Source organism: Lissotriton vulgaris, unplaced genomic scaffold, assembly GCF_964263255.1.
Source record: "Lissotriton vulgaris unplaced genomic scaffold, aLisVul1.2 SCAFFOLD_542, whole genome shotgun sequence".
Lineage (NCBI taxonomy): Eukaryota > Metazoa > Chordata > Amphibia > Caudata > Salamandridae > Lissotriton > Lissotriton vulgaris.
In genome coordinates, this window is record NW_028250708.1 from 565,297 (window position 1) to 588,681 (window position 23,385).

General features: G+C 48.7%; 1 protein-coding gene across 2 annotated transcripts in view; it reads right to left on the bottom strand.

Moving 5' to 3' along the window:
• LOC147663157 (mannosyl-oligosaccharide 1,2-alpha-mannosidase IB) overlaps window positions 1-23,385 on the bottom strand; it is a 451,075-nt gene that overhangs the window by 31,603 nt on the left and 396,087 nt on the right. The window lies entirely within an intron of this gene.

Genomic DNA, 23,385 nt, shown 5'->3' on the forward strand with positions numbered 1-23,385 from the left:
CTCGGAGAATCAAGCCTCACCCTGTCCAGCATCCCATGGTCTGTGAATGAGTGCACACTCACACACTGACTCATGACACTCTGAACACAGGAGCTCGGAGAATCAAGCCTCGCCCTGTCCAGCATCCCATGGTCTGTGAATGAGTGCACACTCACACACTGACTCGCTGAACACAGGAGCTCGGAGAATCAAACCTCACTCTGTCCAACATCCCATGGTCTGTGAATGAGTGCACACTCACACACTGACTCACTGAACACAGGAGCTCGGAGAATCAAGCCTCACTCTGTCCAGCATCCCATGGTCTGTGAATGAGTGCACACTCACACACTGACTCATAACACTGAACACAGGAGCTCAGAGAATCAAGCCTCGCCCTGTCCAGCATCCCATGGTCTGTGAATGAGTGCACACTCACACACTGACTCCCTGAACGCAGGAGCTCGGAGAATCAAGCCTCACTCTGTCCAGCATTCCATGGTCTGTGAATGAGTGCACACTCACACACTGACTCATGACACTGAACACAGGAGCTCAGAAAATCAAGCCTCGCCCTGTCCAGCATCCCATGGTCTGTGAATGAGTGCACACTCACACCCTGACTCATGACACTGAACGCAGGAGCTCAGAGAATCAAGCCTCCCCCTGTCCAGCATCCCATGGTCTGTGAATGAGTGCACACTCACACCCTGACTCACAACACATTGAACACAGGAGCTCGGAGAATCAAGCCTCGCCCTTTCCAGCATCCCATGGTCTGTGAATGACTGCACACTCACCCTGACTCATGACACTGAACGCAGCAGCTCAGAGAATCAAGCCTCGCCCTTTCCAGCATCCCATGGTCTGTGAATGAGTGCACACTCACACCCTGACTCATGACACTGAACGCAGGAGCTCGGAGAATCAAGCCTCGCCCTTTCCAGCATCCCATGGTCTGTGAATGAGTGCACACTCACACACTGACTCACTGAACACAGGAGCTCGGAGAATCAAGCCTCGCCCTTTCCAGCATCCCATGGTCTGTGAATGAGTGCACACTCACACACTGACTCATGACACTGAACGCAGGAGCTCGGAGAATCAAGCCTCCCCCTGTCCAGCATCCCATGGTCTGTGAATGAGTGCACACTCACACCCTGACTCACTGAACACAGGAGCTCAGAGAATCAAGCCTCACTCTGTCCAGCATCCCATGGTCTGTGAATGTGTGCACACTCACACACTGACTCACTGAACACAGGAGCTCGGAGAATCAAGCCTCACTCTGTCCAGCATCCCATGGTCTGTGAATGAGTGCACACTCACACACTGACTCATGACACTGAACGCAGGAGCTCGGAGAATCAAGCCTCCCCCTGTCCAGCATCCCATGGTCTGTGAATGCGAGCACACTCACACACTGACTCATGACACTGAACGCAGGAGCTCAGGGAATCAAGAATCGCCCTGTCCAGCATCCTATCAGTTCTGAATGAGTGCACACTCACACACTGACTCATGACACTGAACGCAGGAGCTCAGGGAATCAAGAATCGCCCTGTCCAGCATCCTATCAGTTCTGAATGAGTGCACACTCACACACTGACCCGGTGAACACAGGAGCTTGGAGAATCAAGCCTCACTCTTTACAGAATCATACTGTCTTTGCCTCAGTGAGTGCAAACTCATAGCACAACGTAAATAACATTTATGATAATGAAACCCCAACAAAGAGCCTGTTTGCAGCGGCATTAGATGATGTAGTTACCCAGAAGTATACCCGGAAGTGGCCCTTTAGGTGTGTGTGGGGGTGCGTGGGCTCTGAAACGATCGTGGCCTGAGAAGAGTCCGGGAACCCTCCTCAAGAGTGGTGGCCAATGTAACTTAGGGCGTGGCCTAAAACATTGAAAATAAAGGTGGCTTTAACAAATTTATACATAGGGCCACATATATGAAGCCCTTTTACATTTGTAAATGGTGTGAATCGCTAAATTCAACCAAGTGTGAATGCAAATCAGCCTTTCAAGATGTATGAAAGGCTTTGAAGGCGCATTTTTAGGAAATCGCAAAAAATTGTGATAACCCAAAACTGAAACTACAAATAGGAAACTGCAATTTGCGACTCCCTAAGCACATGTACCGGGCATTTCCTGTACTCTTACCAGGGACTCCAGGTCGATGTTAACCATGTGCAATTTTTTTAAATGCTTACACAATGCATTTTTCAAAGTGCCATGTAGCACACACGCCCCTCTGGCATGATTGTGCTTTACATGTACACATTGTTTGGGGGGCGCTTCTGACCCTTTGGTTTGCATTACCTAATGTATCTAATTTGTGATTATCAATTAGGTAATGCAAAATCATTCGCACCCATGGCCTGTAGGCCCAAAGGAACGAATGGAGTAGCATTACCTAATTGTGATTACATATTTTTAGGAATCGCTATTAGGTGATCACTATTTTCTTACAAACCGTTTTGCATTCCTTAAATAGCGGTTACCTAAAATTCGTTTTTTAGGGAATGCAAAATGGATTTTTGATACATGCGGCCCATTGTGTCTTACCGGACAAAGAGTATTAGACACAAGCGGGCAGCAAGGTATTTTCTCAACAGTTTGTATAGCACACATTACCCAGGGCATAAGCAAAAAAACACTTGAAAATGTACATTAAAAAGTAATCAGAGAGAACTTGGTTATTCAGCTAGAGTGAAATAGTGTCTGAGGCCCTCAGACTCCAAAGGTAAACAACAGCATCCACTCTTTCGCTGCCTCCAGTGTCACTGGGGACCTTCCAGTGATGTTGTGTACGTCTCTGGAGAGTGACAGGCAGGACTTCAGATGTGGTTTACAGATTTGTAACATAATCCATCATCTGCTGCTTAATCTGTGGATTTTAACAAAAAATTGAATATGTTACTTACCCTGTAACCATCTGTTCGTTGCGTGTAGTGGTGTCAATTCACACACTGAGCACACTCCTGTCATCTAGTGTTGGGCTCAGACTTTCGCAACTTTTTTTCTGCTAAGAAGTTTTTTTGAGCCACAAGGTACAGTGACTCTTCCCTTAGCTGCCACGGCACACAGGCACAAGCTCCACTGCTAGGTTATTTTTGGGACAATGCTGGAATAAACAGATACCTCACCTGTAGGAAGGTGGATATCTGACTATATGGTTACCCCCACTTTTTTGCCTGGTAGTTTGCTGGTTTTTGACTTAGTTGGCCTGGGACCCTGCTATTCAGGGCCCCAGTCTATCTGCTTTCTCTATAAAATGGACTCCATGTACTTTTGGTGCATACCAGATTGGTTACTGGGTCACCCTTGTGAGCCCCTGTATAGTGTACCCTAGGTACCCAGGGCATAGGTGCATCCAAGGCATACCAGGGGCTGCTGCATGTATTATGCCAGCCCTGGCTGGTCATCCAAACTGACACCACAGGTCTGTCCACACAGCCTGGGTAAGGTGGTGTAATCACCCCTTACTTAGATATAGTATATCTATATCTACCTTATATAAGGACACGTATACACCTATGAGTCACTCCTTATGCAGGCCTTGACAATCCTGGTGGCAGAGTGCTTGGTTTTATGTGAGAGGGCGCCCTAGCATGAGCTGAGCCCCTCTGCAGCTTTCGGAACCATCTCCTTATAGCTGTTCTATGATATAGCCATACCATATACTCTTAAGTGCATTACAACCCTCTCGGTTAATGCTAACTTTGGTTTAGCTTTGTCAAAACATGTTGTGTTTGGTGTCAAACACTTTGGAATACTACCGCCTCGCCAGTCCTGGCAGCGGGGGTAGCATTTCACCCTCCTAGAGGGAGAAGACACGTAGTTACTGGTAATCCCGGTTAAAGTTAAACAGAGCCTCAGCCTCACAAAACGGATGCTGCTGCCACAGACACGTGTCTGACCTCCTGCAGCTGGACGAAACTCCGGCAGGGGAGGCCTGGACAATAGGTCTCCTTTCCAGGTAGGTGCCGGAACCTCCCAATACAGGCTTTTGTGTACTGGGTCAGGGAGGGCTGCATTCAGTGAATGCTTTCCAGACACTGCCTGGGGCACACAAGGTGCTCCATTCATTTCCCAGTATAAACCAGTTGCTGGGGCACTCTGCCCCAGCTTTGGCGAGAAACTGGACAAAGTTAAAGGGGTGTAACCACCCCCTTCCCAGGTCCGCCCATAGGAGGGACCTTAAAGGTAGTCCAGCCCCTAAATTTAGTATACGTATCGGATCCCAGTCCCTAGGACTTTAGATTACCCTGGACGAAACTCTGAAACATAAATCCTGGACCTTCGACATTCCATTTCGACTGGAAGATGGAAGACATCTCCCTTGTGGTAAAGGAGTGACCACCCTGTTCAAACAGGCACAAACAGCAACTTCCCGCCGGATCCCGAAGAATTTGCGACACAGGAAACGGACTTTCAGACATCTGACCCTGACCTTCGCTCACAGCAAAGCTGAGACCCGTGGCAGACACGAGAGACGTGGGACAGGAACTCCTGGACATCCTGCATTTTACAAGCTGCACTCACTTCCCGAGGTATCCCGAAGTTGTGCATTGGGGTGCTTGAAGCCCTAGCCCTGAGTGCCATTTGCACCGAAGCTCAGAGGCCCACACTCCACGAGTGTCCTGTGGGCCCCGCTTTTGCATTTCAGCTCGACGCGTCTTCGTGGTTCCTAGTCTGTGGGCTAGTGAGCCCCCCGAAGACTTTCTTTTGAATGTAACTTACTTTCCTGGTTACTCCAGGCTTGCTCCAGCTTCCCTACAAAGGAGAAGAGGCCCAGACCTTGCTGGTCTGCAACAAAGCCAATCTCGACATCCGGCGTGGATTGCGTTTGCCAAGGCTTGTTGGGTCCAATCCGGATACCGACACTGCAGTCAACTAGATCCTTTGTGGGACAGCTCGAATCCAGCTCCTGGTTATCGTCGATGCCTCCTGGACCTCGTGGCTGAAGAGACAAGCTTCACCTTTTCACCTGAAATCCCCCGACATTGGCTGGCACCTTTCCATCGCCATCCTGGTCACTGGCAAGTGAACCAGACTCTGCCCTTTCTGCTTTCAGGTTCTTCAGTTCTTCGATCCACCATTGGATCCACCCGGACACTTTTCCTCTGGTAGCCTGCAGCACTTCTTTGCAGCTCTCCATTGAAATCGATGACAAAACCCGACATCAAAAGACACCTATACACCAGGCTTCCGTGGGTGAGGTCACACGAATACTCTGGTAGTCTCGAGGGTATTGACCCTCCTAGTGTCTACGTCAAAAAAAGGGTTCCATCGTAATCCATACGGAAGTATCCTTAAATTGTAAATTTGTAACTTGTTTGTTTCCCATAGAAAGTCAATGGTAGCCCGCGGCTGTGTTTAGACACTGCACGCGTCTCCCGTGGGCCTTCTACCCTTGGTTGTTCCTAGAAGCCCCAGCGATTCCCTAGGCCCTAGGCCTGCTTTCTATCTCAGACGTGGTTCTTATACCACTATTTTAGTATATGGTTTGTGAGGCCCCTAGGGCAAAACGTATACTGTGCAACTTATCGTATATATTAACTCAGTGACTTGTATTTTATTTTTACCTCTGACCTCAAAGAGGGCAGAGAGGTTGCCTTTAGAATAAATACATATATATTTGATATATACCTTGTGTGGTGTCCTTTCATTTGGTATTCAATATATTTGAAAGCAACCAGGGCACCCAATCAAGTCAGCAAGGGACCTTGGGAGTAGACTCTTTTTAAACAGCAGTGGTCCCTTACAAGCAAAAGAATAAAATTAAATAAATATAGACACAGTCGTTACTATATTGGTGTGACATGTCCAGCCGGACAGAGGTCAATTATTTAGTTTAGAGTAGTAGCGACAAATTCATCAACAATTTACAAAGTGGGGCACAAGCCTGTACCCTACTAAAACAGTGTAGGATGCCATCGTGAGGGACCGACACTCTTTGGAAATCTAGGCTATTTTGCTTAAATTTGAAGCGATCACTCGTATTGTGTACTAATTGAACTGACGCTTCATATTGGACTAAAACTCTGGGTACCTTCCACAACTTTGTTCATTGCAAGTCACCGGTTCTCCACACTGGCTCAGTCACGGCAAATTAGGCTTGTATCGTTTAGGCATTTACTAAATGTCCTGATGATGATCCCTATAACTATGTAGTGGGATCGAAACGCCGTCGACCTTAACTGCGCACCTTATACATTTATGTACCATGTGTCATTTAACATGTAAAGGTGTCTGAAATTCCCTGTTCTACTATTGAAATTGTGCTATTTACAGAACCGTAAGCTTTTGCCTAAAAGCCCTTTGTGTTTCACTCTCTGTGTTGGTTTTAGTAGGGTACAGGCCTGTGCCCCACTTTGTAAATTGTTGATGAATTTGTCGCTACTACTCTAAACTAAATTATTGACCTCTGTCCGGCTGGACATGTCACACCAATATAGAAACGACTGTGTCTATATTTATTTAATGTTATTCGTTCATTTGGTATTCAAGGGATTATAATTGGTAAAACAACTTGCTTCATGCGCTCTCTGAAGTATTAGCCTGATGACTGCCGGTCCATGCTACCACTAGGATAGCTTTCTATAAGTTTGACTTTACAACCACCATCAATAAGGATCGATTAGACTGGTGCAAGGTACCCACTATAACTAGTGGACATCATATGCCAGGCTAACTTCTCACATCACCCCCAAGCTACAGAACATCCAAAACGCGGCCGCAAGACTGGTCCTCAACCTGCCAAGACACTGCCACATCTCCCAGCACCTGCGCACACTCCACTGGCTCCCCATCGAGGCTAGAGTCACCTTCAAGATGCTCACCCACGCTCACAAGCCCCTCCACGACACCGGACCAGCATACCTGAACAGTCGACTCAAACTCCACGCACCCCAAAGGACCCTACAGTCAGCCCAGCTCTTCTACACCATGGTCCCCCACTCCAGAAAGACCAGATCGGGAGGCCGCTCCTTCTCCTCCCTCACGGCCAGAGCCTGGAAAGCCCTTCCGCTCCACCTCACACAGGCAAAATCACTACCCATCTTCACAAGAAACCTCAAAACCTGCTCTTCGACAGACCCCCTCCTTGATGGACTGGAACCTTCACCCCCCAGAGCCTTGAGACCCTGACAGGTGAGCAGTCGCGCTTAACAAACACCTGATTGATTGGACAGTGGGTGAGCACAGAGGTGGATTGTAGAAAGGACAGTTTGGTGACCATGCAGGAAGTTAAATATAAAGAATGTAATATGTATTTGGAGATCTGTAGACCAGCAACAACCAAAAACGCCCGGAGAGGCGGGTGAGCACATGTGAATTGACAGCACCACACACTATGAACTGATGGTGATACGGCATGTAACATATTCCGTTCATAGCATGTGTGGCCGTAGATACACGTTTGGATGGACTGTAAAGAAGTTCTTTCCTTGGCGGTGGCTAGCCGTGTTTATTGCAAAAGATTGAAACAAGGTCTTATAACAGAGTGACCGACTCTAGCTTGTTGGCGAGCGGAGACATCCAGACAGAAATGCTTGGTGATCGTGTGTGGAGTGGATCGTGCAGCTGCTCACAGAGGTCAGCTGTGGGGATACTGGTGGAAAGTGGATTATTAGTTGTGGTAAATATGAATCAGTCACTGGCAATAAGACCAGTAACAGTCTAGGGCTCAGCATAGGACCCAGAAATGTATTCCCAAGCTCAAACCTTGGTTGCTTGGCTGCGAGCAGGCAGGCTTAACTTCAGAGACAGGAATGTACAGCATTTAAAAAGACCAATTCAGTAAATAATTAAGACACGACAAATAATAAAAATCAAACACCAATTTATAAAAATTGGACATATTTTTATCTTAAAAATGACAAGAAAACCAAAAACATCCGTTGTAGGGAACTGGAGATATGAATTTTTAAAGAGTAAACACTTTCTAGTGTTAAGAAACAAACTGTGCCACTTCTGGTCATTTGGGTGCCTCTGACCGGGACAAAGTCAAAGTTTGAGGCCGACTGTGATGGAGCCCTGGTCGGATACACTAGGTGGGAGTCCCCGGTCAAGGTTTTACCTTCACACAGGAGCGGCCGGTGCAGGTACGCACGGTGGGTGGGGTGGGGGTAGTTCACAGACGACGACAAATTAAAGCAACAATACAAAAAATAGAAAGCCACTTAACTGGCGCTCCCCGCCACGCCGTCACTATTGAGAATAGACACTCTGCACAGTAGCAGCAGCCTTGGCTTTGGTCGCATGAGCCCACACGACCCCTGGGGGCGCTTTTTGGCCAAAGGGAAGCAGATATTTATACGGTGGACTATACACATTGATACGGTCCTTTTCTGCACGGCCTTACCCATCTTCACACAACAAACCCCACAAGGTGTTGATCGTCTACTCGATGGTCTTTGGGATGAACGATATCAAATCTCTGAGCTGTTATTGGGGTCCAAGCCATGACATCACTCTTCCTCTTTTGAGGGGTGAGGCAGATCAAAGAATGTTAGATGGGTAATGGATTGTCCAACATGAAAGGACATCACAATTTTAATTTAAAACCCCCCTCTAGTCTGCAACACCAGCTTGTCTGGAAAAAAGGTGGTCTACAGAGCGGACCAGAGTTTGTGGTTCACGTGCATGATAAGCTGAAGTTATCGCTATCATGCAGGCTGTTTTGAGAGTCCGGAGATGCAGAGGACAGCTGTGAATCAGCCTAAATGGGGAACCAGGAGAGTAGGCACCAAATGAAGCTGCCACCGTGGCATTACAGAAGGTTGGGATGGGCACATTTGGACCAGGGCTTTAACGAAAAGCATCACTACAGGTGTTTTAAACACAGCTTGTTAGACTAGTAAATGTAAAAGCGCCAAGAAGTAGCCTTTAACTGTGCTCACGTCAAGACCAGGCTGAGCCAAAGATGGCCCAAAAAGCAGCAAATACGACAACTTTGCTTGAAATGGGTCCACGTGGTGGGAACTGCACCAAGGCACAAAATTATCCCAGCATCCAGCATAAACAGATCTTGTCGATGAATGCCTGGCCATTAGGAAAACATCCACTACTTAGGGGGGAGATCGAGGTGGTCAACTGTTGCTGCTCAGTCTCTGCACATGGTGGAACAGATTAAGGAGACCTGAGGGCCGGGATCTGTCCTGCTGCAGTGACAGAATATTATCCAGAAGCAGCACATGGAGGACAGAAGCTTGAGGGTAACACTCTCTCCAGACCCAATCTGGAGCCACTCGGATGACTTGGGCGCAGTCATTCCTGATCTTAGTCAGAGCTCGTGGCAGATGAGCAGCAGCAGGAAGGCATACAGGGGTCTGATGCGCCACTGCACGCGTAATGTGTCACCGAGAAACACCGCCTTCGTGGGAATGCCTGCTTGCAAAAGTGCTGACATTGTGAGTTCTCAGCAGTGGCGTAGAGATTCAGCTCAGATTCCTTCCTTTGCTTAAGATGCCGTGCACCACTACAGGATGTAGGTGCCAGACATAGTCTGCAGGTGAAGATAACTGAGTTAATCTACCCTGGTGTTTACTAATACCAAAAGTTAGTTTACGACTGGGATGATGCCCTCCTGACGCAGCCAGTCCCAGAGGCGCAGGGCCGAGGGCTCCCCTCCGCCCTGCTTGTTGCAGTACCACAAGGCAATGGTCTTGTCTGTGAACATCTAGATGAGCCTCCCTTTGATGGACGTAAGGAGGCCTTCCACACCAAGTGAACAGACCGCAACTTCAACAGACTGATGTGGAGGTGAGTCTCCGATGAAGACCGGAGTTCTCTGTTCTCCACCTCTCCCAGATGGCCTCCCCAACCCAGCAACGATGCATCCGTCAAGAGTGTCGGTTCCGGGTACAGTAAGGAGAGGGGTTTGCCTAGGTTCAATATTGCTTAAGCAGCCACCCTGCAGGCTTTTTTCAGTCTCCTCTGACAAATGGAAGGGATCTGTGAGGTTCCGTAGATGCTCGGCCCACTTAGACTGAGATCACATTGCACAGCCCGCATGTGCCATCCGGTGTAGCAGGATGCCAAGAGGCCAAGAGGCCAAGAAGCCTCAGAGCCACTTTCACAGGGACCCAGGACCCAGGCGAATACATCAGATCATAGCCCAAATGTCCTAAACGTGTTGATCTGAAGGAAAGTCTCGAAATCGCACCATATCCAGAACGGCGCCAATTTACCGAAGCCTCTGGGAAGGAGTCCGGTGTGACTTCGACAGATTAATTGAAAACCCCAGAGTTGGGAGGAGGTTCACCATTGTCTGGAGATGGTCTACGTCAGACTGTGGCAAGCCCTCCTTCAACAGCCGGTGGTTGAGGTAGGGTAAGACCAGAATCCCCAACTCCAAAGATGAGCTGCAACCACCACCATCACTTTCGCGAACACCTGGGGATCAGTGGTAAGGCCGAAGGAGAGCACAGAAAACTGAAAATGCTCCTGGCCCACCTTGAACCGGAGGTCACACCCATGGGAGTGCAAAAAGGGAATGTAAAAATAGGTGTTCTGAACGTCCAGCTCTGGCATCCAGTCGTCTGGATCAGTACAGATAGAAATTGGGCCAATGTCAGCATCTTGAATTTGTCTTTTGTCAGGAAGAAATTGAGAGGCCGAAGGTTTAAAATAGAAAGAATGCCTACATGCTTCTTCAGCACCACAAATTGGTAGGGCATAACCGTGCTAGATGATTTTAAGCGCCCACCTGTTGGGTTGGATGTGATGTACAGCCACCTGTCGAAGTCAAACTCCTCCTGCCTCAAATCGGATGTCCATGTGCCACCAAGGACAAGCTGAAGTTGTCACACCAACTTCCAGGCTTCGGGTGCGGCATCAGGAAGAGAATATCACCAGGAAAAGGTCATTGCCTTCTGGCAACCTGTCTGTTAACTGCAAGTACCTAGCAGTGCGCCCGTCAGGACTTCATTGAGAGGGAGAAGCATTCCTGTGGACGTCTGTCCAGGCTGCAGGAAGTCCGTCAGGGCTTCAGTCAATTGTACAGACCGAAGTTGCAGGTCCTGAACTTCAGCAGCCGGCCTGATCACCACAGTAAAAACAGGCTGATTCCTCTTTTAAAGGGCCAGGGGAAAGAGTTCACCCCAGGATCTGGGGAGAGGTTTAACCCACTGGATTCTTGAAAGTCCATGAAAGATTGTCCTCATCATAAGAATGGGGTGCATCATGCCTGTCACCTCCATCACCATGTTGACTGTGTTTTGAATCTCAAGCAAAAGGCATGTGGCCAGGTAAAGGCAGAGTTCTATCTGAGTCAGAATGAGGTTTGACCCATTGCGTCAAAAGTTGTGGAGGATGTGACTTCGGCCTATATTGTGTCGGCTGTCAGAATGTATTTATTTATTTTTAAAGCGCGACATTCATCCCTTAAGATATCACGGTGCTGAGATAATGGATTAGTGGTGAGTAGGGTCTGAGAATCTATTGGATATGACATCAGTCGTTAGGAAATAGGTATGTTTCAGGTTTTTTCCTGAAGGTGTTGTATTCTTTGATCAGTCTGAGTTCGACTGGAAGCTCTTTCCAGTGCAGTGCTGTGAGGTGAGAAAAGGTGAAGCCTCCTGCTCTGGACTTTTTGATCCTTTTAGTTTCGGCGAGCGCTTGGTGTGTGATCTTAGGGGTCTGGTGGGAGTATAAAATCGTATTTTGTTCTGAAGGATCTTGGGTCCTGTGTGGTGGAGTGTTTTGTGGGCATGCCCTAAGAGCTTGAAACGTGCTCTTAGGCGCATGGGCAGCCAGTGAAGTTGTTTTCGGCTGTCCTTCGCTGAGCTATGTTTGTCTTTGTTACACACCAGTTTGGCTGCAGCATTTTGCAACACATGTAGACATTTGAAGAGGTATTCTGGCATGCCTACAAAGAGAGCATTACCACAGTCCAGTCTACTGACCAGCAGAGCCTGTGTGACTGTTCTTCTGCTTTCTAAGGGAATCCATGGAAAGCGCCTTTTTAGACGTTTCAGGGTGGCAAAGCTTTTTCCACACAATGTTCGTACCTGGTCCTGCATGGATAGTTTGTCGTTGATTGTTACACCCAGATTTTTGGCACACGCTTGGGTGCTGGGGCATCTCCAAGTGAGTGGGGTCACCAGGATGCGTCCCAGATGTGTTTGACTTCTCCGGGGAGCAGGATTTCGGATTTGTCTGCATTTAACTTTAAGCAGTGGTCCGACATCCAATTTGCCATTTCGGTGAGACAGCTGTTGAGTTTTCTTTTGGTGTTGTTGTGCCCCTCACCAATGGCGATTGTTAGTAGCATGTCATCCGCATAGGAGCAAACACCAAAACCCCACTTTGTCCCAATTTTTGCCAGGGGTGAAACATAATGATTTACAAAAAGGGGGTGGTGATGAACAGAGTGTCTGAGTTAAACAGACCACTCTTACCCAGTCCAAAGATCAGGGCTTGATCCATCACCGTTATTTATCTCACTGCCCCATCCCAGCTCAGAACCTGGCTATATGCAAATCAGTCTGTCCCTGGCCCAGTGCATCATGGGAACAGGGCAGACTAAACTACCAAGCCAATTCTTCACCAGAAAGGAGACAAGCTACCAGGGACCGGTTTCTGGCATTTCAGCCTTCTTCGGCCCGGCTTGCTTGAATCCTGATGGAGCAGTGAGAAAGGGACTCATGTCTGAGTATACCCTGCCACACCTGTAGTGGCCAAAAACGATTTACAAAAAGGGGGTGGTGATGAACAGAGTGTCTGAGTTAAACAGACCACTCTTACCCAGTCCAAAGATCAGGGCTTGATCCATCACCGTTATTTATCTCACTGCCCCACCCCAGCTCAGAACCTGGCTATATGCAAATCAGTCTGTCCCTGGCCTGGGTGAAACATAGGCATTGAACAGCGTGGGGCTAAGGGATGTCCCTGCGGGACAACACAGTTGAATTTTTTGGGTGTGGATGAGAAGGCGCCTAGTTGCGCGGTTTGAGTTCTGTTGCTCAGGAACGAGCTGAGCCATTAAAGGGCCTTTCCGTGTATCCCTTTCCCGTGTCGGTTTTCTAATAGGAGGTGATGGGAGACCGTGTCGAACGCTGCCGACAGGTCTAATAGGATTAGGGCCACAGCCTTGCCCTGGTCCAGTAATGTTCCTATGGTGTCCATGGCGGCCAGAAGAGTTGCTTCGGTGCCGTTGGTGGTCCTGAGTCCAGTTTGTGACGCCTCCAGTTGGTCATTGCCCTCCAGGTAGTTGGACAGCTGTCTATTGACCAGATTCTCCAGTACTTTGGAGAGGTACAGGAGTTGGGAGATTGGTCAGTAGTTGACCGGGTTGGTCACATCTGCGCCTGCCTTTTATTAATGAGGTTACTATGGCTTGTTTCCATGTCTCTGGAAAGTTTGCCTTTTCTAATGATTTGTTGAATAGCTCCGTAATGAATGGGGTAAGGGTGGGTGCGATCTGTTCAAAGATAAAGTGTGAACAAGAGCCAAGGGGTGGTCCTGATTTGACTTCTTCCATAGTCCTGACGACTTCTTCGGTGATCGGGGAAAAACTGTCCAGTTTCGCATGGGCTTCGGAGTGAGGGTCTATTCTTTCCCAGTTAGTGGGGTCTACTGGGTGTTAGGGTTGAATGTCGAATAGATTTTGTCTGTGAAAAAGTTACTGATCTTTTCACAGCTCTCTGCTGATGGGAGCAGCGTTTGGGACATACAGGTTGGTTTGCATAGTTCTCATATTACTTTGTATAACTCTTTCGCTAAGTTGCTATTTTCGTTTATTCTTTGAGCAAAATATGTCTTTTTAGTTTTTTATATGGCATGATTGTAGTTCTTGAGATCGGTTTTGTAGGATACTTTGTCTGTGTCTGATCTGGACGTTCTCCAGCTGTGTTCCAGAGTTTTGCACTTCTTTTTTAGTGCCTTGAGTTCTGGTGTGTACCACTTTTCTGAGATCGTTCTTTTTGTGGATTTCACTTTGATTTTGGGAGCACATAAATTCAATGTGAGGTTGATCTCTGTTTCGAGATTCACTGCCCCTTTGTCGGTATGGAGGGTTCATAAGTGTTCTAGATTGTCTGTTGACCAATGTCGCTGAAATGAGTCTGGAGTGACAAGTTTCTAGGCTCTATATGATTCATGCATGGATATAGGGGGTCTAGTGGGTATCGCGGGCTGGGGAAATGAGGAGATTAGGGAGTGGTCTGTCCACGTGACGGGTTTAATCTCCTCAGTCATAGTGGTTTCGATATTGGAAAACAGTAGGTCCAGTGTATGGCCTGCGTTGTGCGAGGGGCCGTGGATCCATTGTTTGAGTTGAAGGATCTGCCTGTCGTTACTCAGGTGCGTGGCCACTGGGTTTTCTAGCCTTCAAAGTGCACATTAAAATCACCGACCACCATGACGTTTTTGTATTTTAGGCAGGCGGGAAATAGCTGTGTGAGCAGCGTAGTTCTAAATTCAGCTTGATAGCCAGGGGGGTAATAAATCACCGCTCCCCCTAGTAAGATGTGGTTTCCTTTGGACCCTTGAAATGGTAGTAGTTTGTGCTCTTCGAGCTGGGCTACTGTGATAGGGAGGCAGTTGAGGTCATCCTTAAATAATATGGCAAGTCCCCCGCCCTTCTTCCTTGCCTATCCTGTCATAAAATTGTGTATTTCGGGGGTAGGGCATAAGCTATATCAGGGCAATTATTCCCATCGAGCCAGATATCGATGATAAAAACTAGGTTGGGGTCAAATGTATTGATTGTGTCCCAGATCTCAAAAGAGTGTTTGGGTACCAATCTGATTTGATTGATTTGATTTGATTTGGGATTTATAGAGCGCGTAGCTACCCTAGGGCATCCCAGCGCTAGTGACCATAGATCCAGCAAGGTGGGGAAGCAGGGGAGAGGTAATCAAGGGAAATCAGGGGAAGAGCCAGGTTTTTAGTTGCTTCCTGAAACTGAGGTGATTGTGTTCTTGCCTCAGAGAGAGTGGAAGGGAGTTCCACAATCTGGGGGCATTGTAGGAGAACAGGCGACCGCCAGTTCTGGTCTTCCTAATTCTAGGGACGTTCGCGAGAGATAGGGAGTTAGATCAGAGTGGACTGGTGCGGTGTCAGAAGTGGTCCGAGAATGGGGGGGCCTTCATCGTGCATTATTCTGTGGGCAATGCACAGAGTTTTGAACTTGACCCGTTAGTTAACTGGCAACCAGTGCAGGTTTCTGAGGGCTGGTTTGGCCGAGCACCTCGCTTTGGTTCCGGTTAGGATTCTTGCAGCCGCATTTTGTGCACATTGAAGTCTGTGGACTACAGAGGCTGGGGCCCCCAGATACAGCACATTGCCGTAATCTAATCTGGAGTTCACCAGCCCCTGCATCAGGAGTTTCCTGGATTGGGAGGGGATTAGATGGAGAATCTTTCGTGCCATCTTTATGAGGCCGAAGCAGGTTCCCGCAGTTTTTCTGGCTTGAGTCTTGAAACTGAGATCCTGGTCCAGCCATATCCCCAGACTTTTTACCTCGGATTTGGGGGATGGTGGAGTTCCCATACATGGCGGCCAGGGAAGGGATGTGGGGATTTTGTTCGGGTTTCCCAGGAGGAGTATTTCTGATTTATCACCGTTTAGTTTTAACCAGGAGTCACACATCCACTGGTGCACCTTCTCAAGACAACTGGATAGATTGGCGAGGGAATTGTCTGATTGGTTGAGGGAAACGACCAGCTGTGTGTCGTCGGCGTACATTATAGTTTTAATGCCAAAAGGTTTGACAACATCCTCGAGAGGGGCCATGTAAACATTGAAAAGTGTGGGGCTCAGGGAAGATCCCCGAGGAACCCCACACTTGAGTGGCTGAGCCTTGGAGGTGGTGTACCCATCTGCCACTTGAAAAGATTTATCTTCAAGGAAGGATTTAATCCAGGCTAAAGCGGAGTCCGCCACTCCTATCAGACCGAGCCGGTGTATAAGGGTTGCGTGGTCCACCGTGTCGAAGGCGGCACTTAGGTCGAGGAGGATCACTGCCACTGATCCTCCTGCGTCCATAATGCTCCTAGTTTCTTCGACCACGGCTAGCAGTGCGGTGTCGGTCCCTTGTCCCGGTCTAAAACCTGTCTGAGACTGGCGGAGGAGGTGATTAGTTTCCAGAAACCTGGAGAGTTGTTGGTTTGCTACACGTTCGGCAATTTTGCTGATGGCCGGCAGCAGTGAGATAGGTCTAAAATTAGATGGGTCCATGGGGTCTAGATGCGGTTTTTTTATAAGAGCCTTGACCGTGGCTTTTTTCCAGTTTGCCGGGACCGTGCCAGTTTTGAAAGAGGCATTAACCAAGTTGGTAAGAGGGGGGGCTACAGTAGAAGCAACCAGTTTGAGTTTACTGATCGGGGCTGGGTCTGACGGGGCACCACTTTTTACCGTATGTAAGATGTTTAGAAACATCTCAGTGGTGATTTGGGGGAAGGTGCATAATCTCGGGGCGTCTTGGAGAGGTGAGGTGATGGAGCATCCTTGGGAGGTGGAGGGGCCGGAAGGGAGGTCAGGATTTTTTCGATTTTTGCCGAGAAAAACTCGGCCATTTGGTTACATCTTACGCCCTCCAGGTCCGGAGTCGGCGGTGGGTCCTGCATTTTGGTGAGGAGATTAACTATGCGGTAGGTCTCTTTTGCGGAATTGGCCGCTGAGGCTATTTTTTCCTCAAAGTAGGTGGCCTGCGCTGTTTTTAAAGCGTTTTTATAGAGCCTAATATGGGCTCTGTATTCACTTTTGTCTTCCGTATTCCAGTTTTTTCTCCATTGGCGCTCTAGCCTTTTGCCTTTCTTTCTTAGTTCACGTAATTCCTGAGTAAACCACGGAAGTTTGGAGGGTGTCCTGCTAGTTGGAAGAGGTTTGGGTGGTAAGACTGAGTTGAGGGAATCGTTAATCCATTCATGCGATTGGACCTCGGCTTTAGAGGGGTCTGGGTCTAATATCGGTAAGGTGGCTGACAGCGCTCGTTCCCAGAGGTTGGTGTCCAATTTTTTCCATGGGCGTGATGGGAACTGGGGACGAGGAGTTTCCGACTTCTTCCCTGGAAGTCGAAGTTTAAAAGGAACCAAAAAGTGGTCTGACCAGGGGAGGGGCAAAGGGGTTTGTACAAATAATTTGGTGAGGTTGGAAAAAATGGGATCTAGCAGATGTCCTTTCGTATGAGTAGGTACATTGTTCCGCAGTTGTAGATTGAGGGAGGCTAGATCGGTTTTTAGATCTGAGGCAAGTTTGTTAGCGTGGTCATCGAAATGGAGATTTAAGTCTCCAAGAATTGTGAAGTTTGGCGTCACGCAGGCAAGGGAGGAGATGGCGTCCATTAGTGAGTTTATGAAGCACCCTACCTGTCCTGGTGGGCGGTAGATTAAGATCCCAGATAGGGTGGTAGACGGCGGCTGATGTAAGGAGAAAAGAACATTTTCGCCATCTAAGATGGGGCTGTCTTTAAACTGACATGACAGGTTGTCGCGATATATAATCGCTAAACCCCCTCCCGTACCCGTGGGTCTGTTGTGGGTTTTGATGAGGTACCCGGGAGGTAATGATTGGATAATGTCTGGGTCGGAATTTGTAGACAGCCAGGTTTCTGTTAAGAAAAGGACGTCAATGGCGGAGTCTGTCAGCAGTAAGTTGATTTCTGTCTGATGCTTTGGAAGGGACCTATAGTTGAGCAAGGCCATCTCGAGGCAGGCGGGTTCTGGATGGGGGGAAGGCGTGAACCTGTAGGTGCAGTTCGGGCATCTTGGATGTACATCCTCCGGGGTAATGAGGCCGTTGCACCTAGTATGTGAAGGTTCTCTGAGTTGGTGCAGAGATTCTTGTGAGTATTTGATTAGAGGGAGGGTAAGACCGGCAGGGGGTGTGGGCTCTGGACTCGGTCTGGCGCGGACGGGCGCAGACGGGCTTGCCTTAGGCGCGCCTTCGGCGCGCAAACGGCGCTCCCGCTGCACTCGTCCGCTGCGCTTCCGCCATAAGCACATTATAAAGTGGTTGTTGAGGGTGTGGCCAGGGGGCGTGGCCAAACAAGTGGGCGTGGCCTGATTCCTCGCGCTGAGTGCGTCTGAGGAGTGAATCAATTAGGGGTCAGCCGGCAGCGTTAGAATCCGCTAGCTGAACTGGATAAAGTGCTCGATTTCTTAGCAGCGTGCAGAGTTGCTGTGGTGAGTTTAAAAACTAGCACAAGTAAATTCGTGACAGTTTTACAATTTTAAAAAGCAATGCAATGCGCTATGCGCTCTCCCGGCTTCCGCCTCAGGAGTCTGATCAATGGGCTACCTGGCGCTTTTACTCAGCGTTATGTAGTCGTCGCCGGGGGGCGTGGCCAAACAAGTGGGCGTGGCCTGAGTCCTCGCGCTGAGAGCGTCTGAGGAGTGAATCAATTAGGGGTCAGCCGTATAGTAAAGTAAAGTATAAAGCATTGAATTGTTGGTTGGTTTCCTGTTGCTTTGAGTGGACGTTGGACCTGTCCTAGTGTAATAATCCACTAGAAGCTTGAATTTTAAGACGTTTATTGGTCAGCACAGCATCAAGTCCTAGAACAGCGGTATCCAGGTTACAACTGACAAGCAGAGCAGAATGCTGTATGAGCAAAGCTCCGTTCAGAATATGGAATGTATAAAGAAACATAACATGGCACATGCAGTTAAAGAGACAGGATTACAGGTTACATAACACACAACTATTACAGAATATAACACCTAGGCTGCACCATTTGCAGTTCAGGCATGAGTATGGCCCTTCGGTATGTTCAGGGGATGCTTTGATGCACCTTGCGTTCATACTTGGGGCATGTCTGTCCAACGCCATGAGTGTGTTTCTGGAGTAAGCTAGAGGACTCTTAAGGTCAGAGTTGCGGGGAGCAGGGATCCTGGCCCCTGGTCCCGGCCGGTCTCGAATAGGCACAGACGGGTTTGCCTTAGGCGCGCCAGCGGCGCTCACGCTGGCACATCCCTTTAAGTAGAGGGGCAGGCGGGGGGATGACTCCGACCCCTCTATGACTGGAAAGCCCTGTGCGTGATTGCAGCTAGTGTCCACGCCCTCCACACAAACAGCGATTAGCTGCGGGGACCGAGGCGGGAGCCGGGAGTATGAATCTGATATGAAAAGAAGTTCTTCCTCCAACGCCAGTGCTGTTATTGCAGCGCGAGGGACCAATAAAGATTGCGGTGTTCGATTCTAAATTGAGCTGGGGGATGATGGCAACCACCCAGCGGAGACAAGTGGTGCAGATGGCATAGAGTACAGATCCACTGGCGGTAGCTCTCCATAGATCCTTCAATCAATCAATCAATCAGGTGTTTATAAAGCGTGCTACTCACCTGTGAGGGTCTCAAGGCCTCTATCTTCTCAGAGTTCAGTTTTAGGCAGCTGTTGCTCATCCAAGCTGCGACGTCTTTCATTTCTTCTTGGAAACTGAATCTGGTGTCTTCGGGGTTCTTCGTGAAAGAGAGGATGAGCTAGGAGTCGTCGGCGTAAGATACTCTGCTGAGTCCGTGCTGTCAGATGATGGCGGCGAGGGGGGCCATGTACAAATCGAAGAGCCTGGGGCTGAGCAAGCATCCTTGGGGTACTCCACAGTTGATCTCTGTAGGTTCGGAGAGGAAGGGCGGGAGCGAGTCTGATTCTTTGGGTTCTGCCGGAGAGAAAGGAGCGGATCCAGCAGAGGGTGGTTCCTCGTATACCGGCGTCGTGGAGTCTAGCTGCGAGACTGCGGTGTGAGACGGTGTTGAAGGCTGCGGATAGGTCTAGTAGGATGAGGGACGCAGTGTGGCCCTGGTCGAGTATCATGCGGATGTCATTGGTGGCAGCGAGGAGGGCGGTATTGGTGCTGTGGTTGCTGGACTGTGAGGAGTCGAGTATGGCGTTCTCTTCGATGAAGGTGGTCAGCTGGGCGTTGATGAATCTCTCTGTGACTTTGGCTGCGAAGAGAAAAAGGGAGATGGGCCGGTAGATTTTCAGGTCCGTCGGGTCGGGCAAGAGTTTTTTTGAGGAGGGGCTTAACCTCTGCCCGCTTCCAGTCGTCGGGGAGGATGCCAGATTCGAGGGAGGCGTTGATGGTCTGGCCTAGTTCGGGTGCTATGGTGGTGGTGGCTCTGTGGTAGATGTGCGGTGGGCAGGGGTCAGTGGGGGCTCCTGAGTAGGTTCTCTTCATGGTCGTGGTGGTGTCTTTAGTGGTGGCAGGTTTCCAAGGGGTGCTAGTCGGCTGGTTGTCGGTGTTGAAGAGGGGGGTGGTGTCTGGACTCTTTTCGCTGAGGTTGTCGTGGAGGGCCTTGTCGTTGATCCTGGGGCTGAAGGTGTGTCAGAGGGAACAGGAAGAGTGTCAAAGGTGAGCAAAGTTGCCTTCTTGGAGGGATAAACATGCTGTGGCAGTGTTGCCGCCGATGGACGAAGGAATTTGGGTTGGTTAGGGATAAACTGTAAAACTGGTGCCTTGGTTGGGGACCAGGATTAGATTCATAGGCATCTTGATGTCCATGTAACTTCTTCTTATAATAATAATAATAATAATAATAATAATAATAATAATATTAATAATAATGGGAGATTTGTAGAGCGCATGGTGACGCCGACGGCGTGTCCCCGCGCTGAGATCCTAGTGCAGGCATGGGAGGTGGAAGATGGTACACTATTGGGAGTAGAGAAGTGTTTTCAGTTTAGCTCTGAAGGTGGACTCTGAGGGTTTCAGGCGAAGAGCCACAGGGAGTTTATTCCAGCTGGATGCCGCCAGGTACCTAAAGGACCTGCCACCCATCCTGGCTTTGGACACCTTTGGAATGGCCAAGCGTCCCGTGCCAGATGATCTAAGAGAACGCACAAGCTCATATTGTGTCAGAAGGTCCTGCAAGGGAAGGAGAGCCCTGCCGTTGATGATCCGGTGACATGTGCATAGTGCTTTGAATTTCACCCTATTTCTCACCGGGAGCCAGTGTAGTGTTTGAAGCGCGGATTTTGAAGCTGATCTTCTGGGCCGTCTGAGGACCAGCCGAGCGGCGGCATTTTGTAAAACCTGCAGGCGGTTTAAGTTCTTCTCGAGGGTCCCCAAGTAGAGCAGGTTGTCGTAGTCCATTTTGGAGGTGACTAAGGCATGCACAAGTGTTTGGCGGGCTTTGATGGGGAGGAACTCCAAGACCTTCCTGAGGGTCTTAAGAGTCCCAAAGCATGAGCCGATCACACGGTTGACCTGAGGTCCGAAGGTGAGGTTAGAGTCGAACCAAACACCGAGATTCCTCGCCTCCTGGCATGGGATTGGTGTGGGTCCTAGGCAGGGTGGCCACCACTCTGACGTCCAGGCCGCTCGGTCTACCCCTACCACCAGCACCTCAGTCTTGCCTCCGTTGACAAAAGTGCTGTGAAGAGGGAAGTCATGCTTTGACTTCTTAGGTTTCTTTTTTGATTCAGACTTACCTAACAACTTGGAGTGTGAAGAGGACCTTTCGTGGGAATGGCCTCGGGAAAGAGTCTACATCCTCACCTTTGTTCGGGACCTCTGACCGTGTTCAGCAATGTAGAGCTTGGGTCCCGGATCGCCTTGGGATTCATCTGAGGTCGATAAAATGAGTACCGTTGGGTTGGGTAAAAAAAAACATGTGTTATTTAGCACAAAGATGCCCTTTTGGGTAAATGTGTCCATTACAAATACTTCTGTTATGTTATGAGTTGTGCGAGAACCCTAGGCACCAGAGATATACTCGGGGGGGATCTGTCACAGACATCTGTTTGGGACAGCCCTGCAAGTCTTTAACCAGTTGTCTTGGAGGGGACATGTTCCCTTGCATACTGAGAGAGCAACTTGATAAAAAGAGTGTCAGCTAAAAAAAAGAAAATGTTGATGGAGCAAACTACGGGTCTGCGTCTGAAGGTGCGGAAAGAAAGGAAATGACATCAGCATGCAGAGGAGGCACGTATCTGTGGCTCTTGCAACACTTTGGGGTAAAGTCAAAGTGGAGCCGCATGATGCTGCTTACAGGTGCGCAGGAGCGATGCGGAGGAAAAGCTCTTGATTAGGTCTTAAAGGGTAGTTGTTGCCCAAGCCGTCACTTATCTCAACAAACAGCAAGAACATTTTTGGGAAGATCAATTGAGTAAGGAAATTAGGGGTTATGCAGCTGGGTTGTCAGTGTTTCCTCTTTTAAAGATCGGTGTCATTAAAGAATTATGCAAAGTATATAGAACCATCCAAGTTTTCTTTATATTATTAAAATAGTGACATTTGGGCATGCTTCTGAGGCTTTCTGGTTCATCATGCACAGAATCCCATCAGCATCTGCCTCCCTACTCGCCTTGATCACGCAAATAATCTCTTCCATCTCTGTGGTGAACTCCTGGCTGACATCTGACCTCCTGGCAATCCTCTGGCTTGTGGACACCCATAGTTCCCACTCTCCAGAAAACCCAGGGTTGGAGGATGAGGTCACCAAGAAAGACCTGGAGCCGAGAGCCCCTCTTTGAGTCACATGGAGCAAAATCACTGCACCACCCCGCGTGATTCAGAGTGGGCCGCTTTTCCACACTTATGCTTTCTGGGTGTGAGTGAACCACCCGAGAAATCCACCCGAAAAATCACAAGACTTTGACTGCAACAGCTGAGCCTCATTCCCTGAAAAGAATCTATCACTTCTCTCTCCCCACCCCCGGGCCACAAGCCCTCGCTTACATTTATCACCTGCCCTTCTCCCACAGTCCCCCTCCTGCCCACCCCACCTACAAGTCCCCACATACATTCACTTGAATGTGTTAAAAGTCCATGGATTTGAGAACGCTTCGCATGAGATGTAACCGCTATTCCAACAGCAGGCAACGTGTGATCAGGACCTCTATAGATCAGGGCTTGTGTGTGTTTTGTAGCCTGGATATGTTCTAGATTGACATGCTGTGCAATTTCACACCATCAAGTGGTTGGATGTAGAAATATTCTTCAAAAACCAAAGTTTTACTTTTGTGCATCAACCTCAAGCCGAGCCAGTAAGACATTGACGGTGCGCTCACAATCTCTTACTTTAGGACCACCGTCTTCAGAATCATTGTTCGGCTGGGGGACTCAGAAATTATGGACAGAGCTGCGTTTAATATATCCGCTTGACACTACCTGCTCGCTTCCGAATGAGGCTGATAGCGGATGTCTAGAGGACCAGTGAATACAAATCACGGGTTTAAGACCTTATCGGATGTCTAGAGAACCATTGATCAAGGATTCAAGACCTTATCGGATATCTAGAGAACCATTGATCACAAATCTCAGATTCAAGACCTTATCAGTTATCTAGAGAACCATTGATGAAGGATTCAAGACCTTATCAGATATCTAGAGAACCATTGATCACAAATCACTCATTCAAGACTAGTCACAAAGCACCTCCGTGAGCTGCAACATCCTTATAATGTATGGCTGGGGTACTTTATTCCATACATAGTATTTCTTCAAAACACC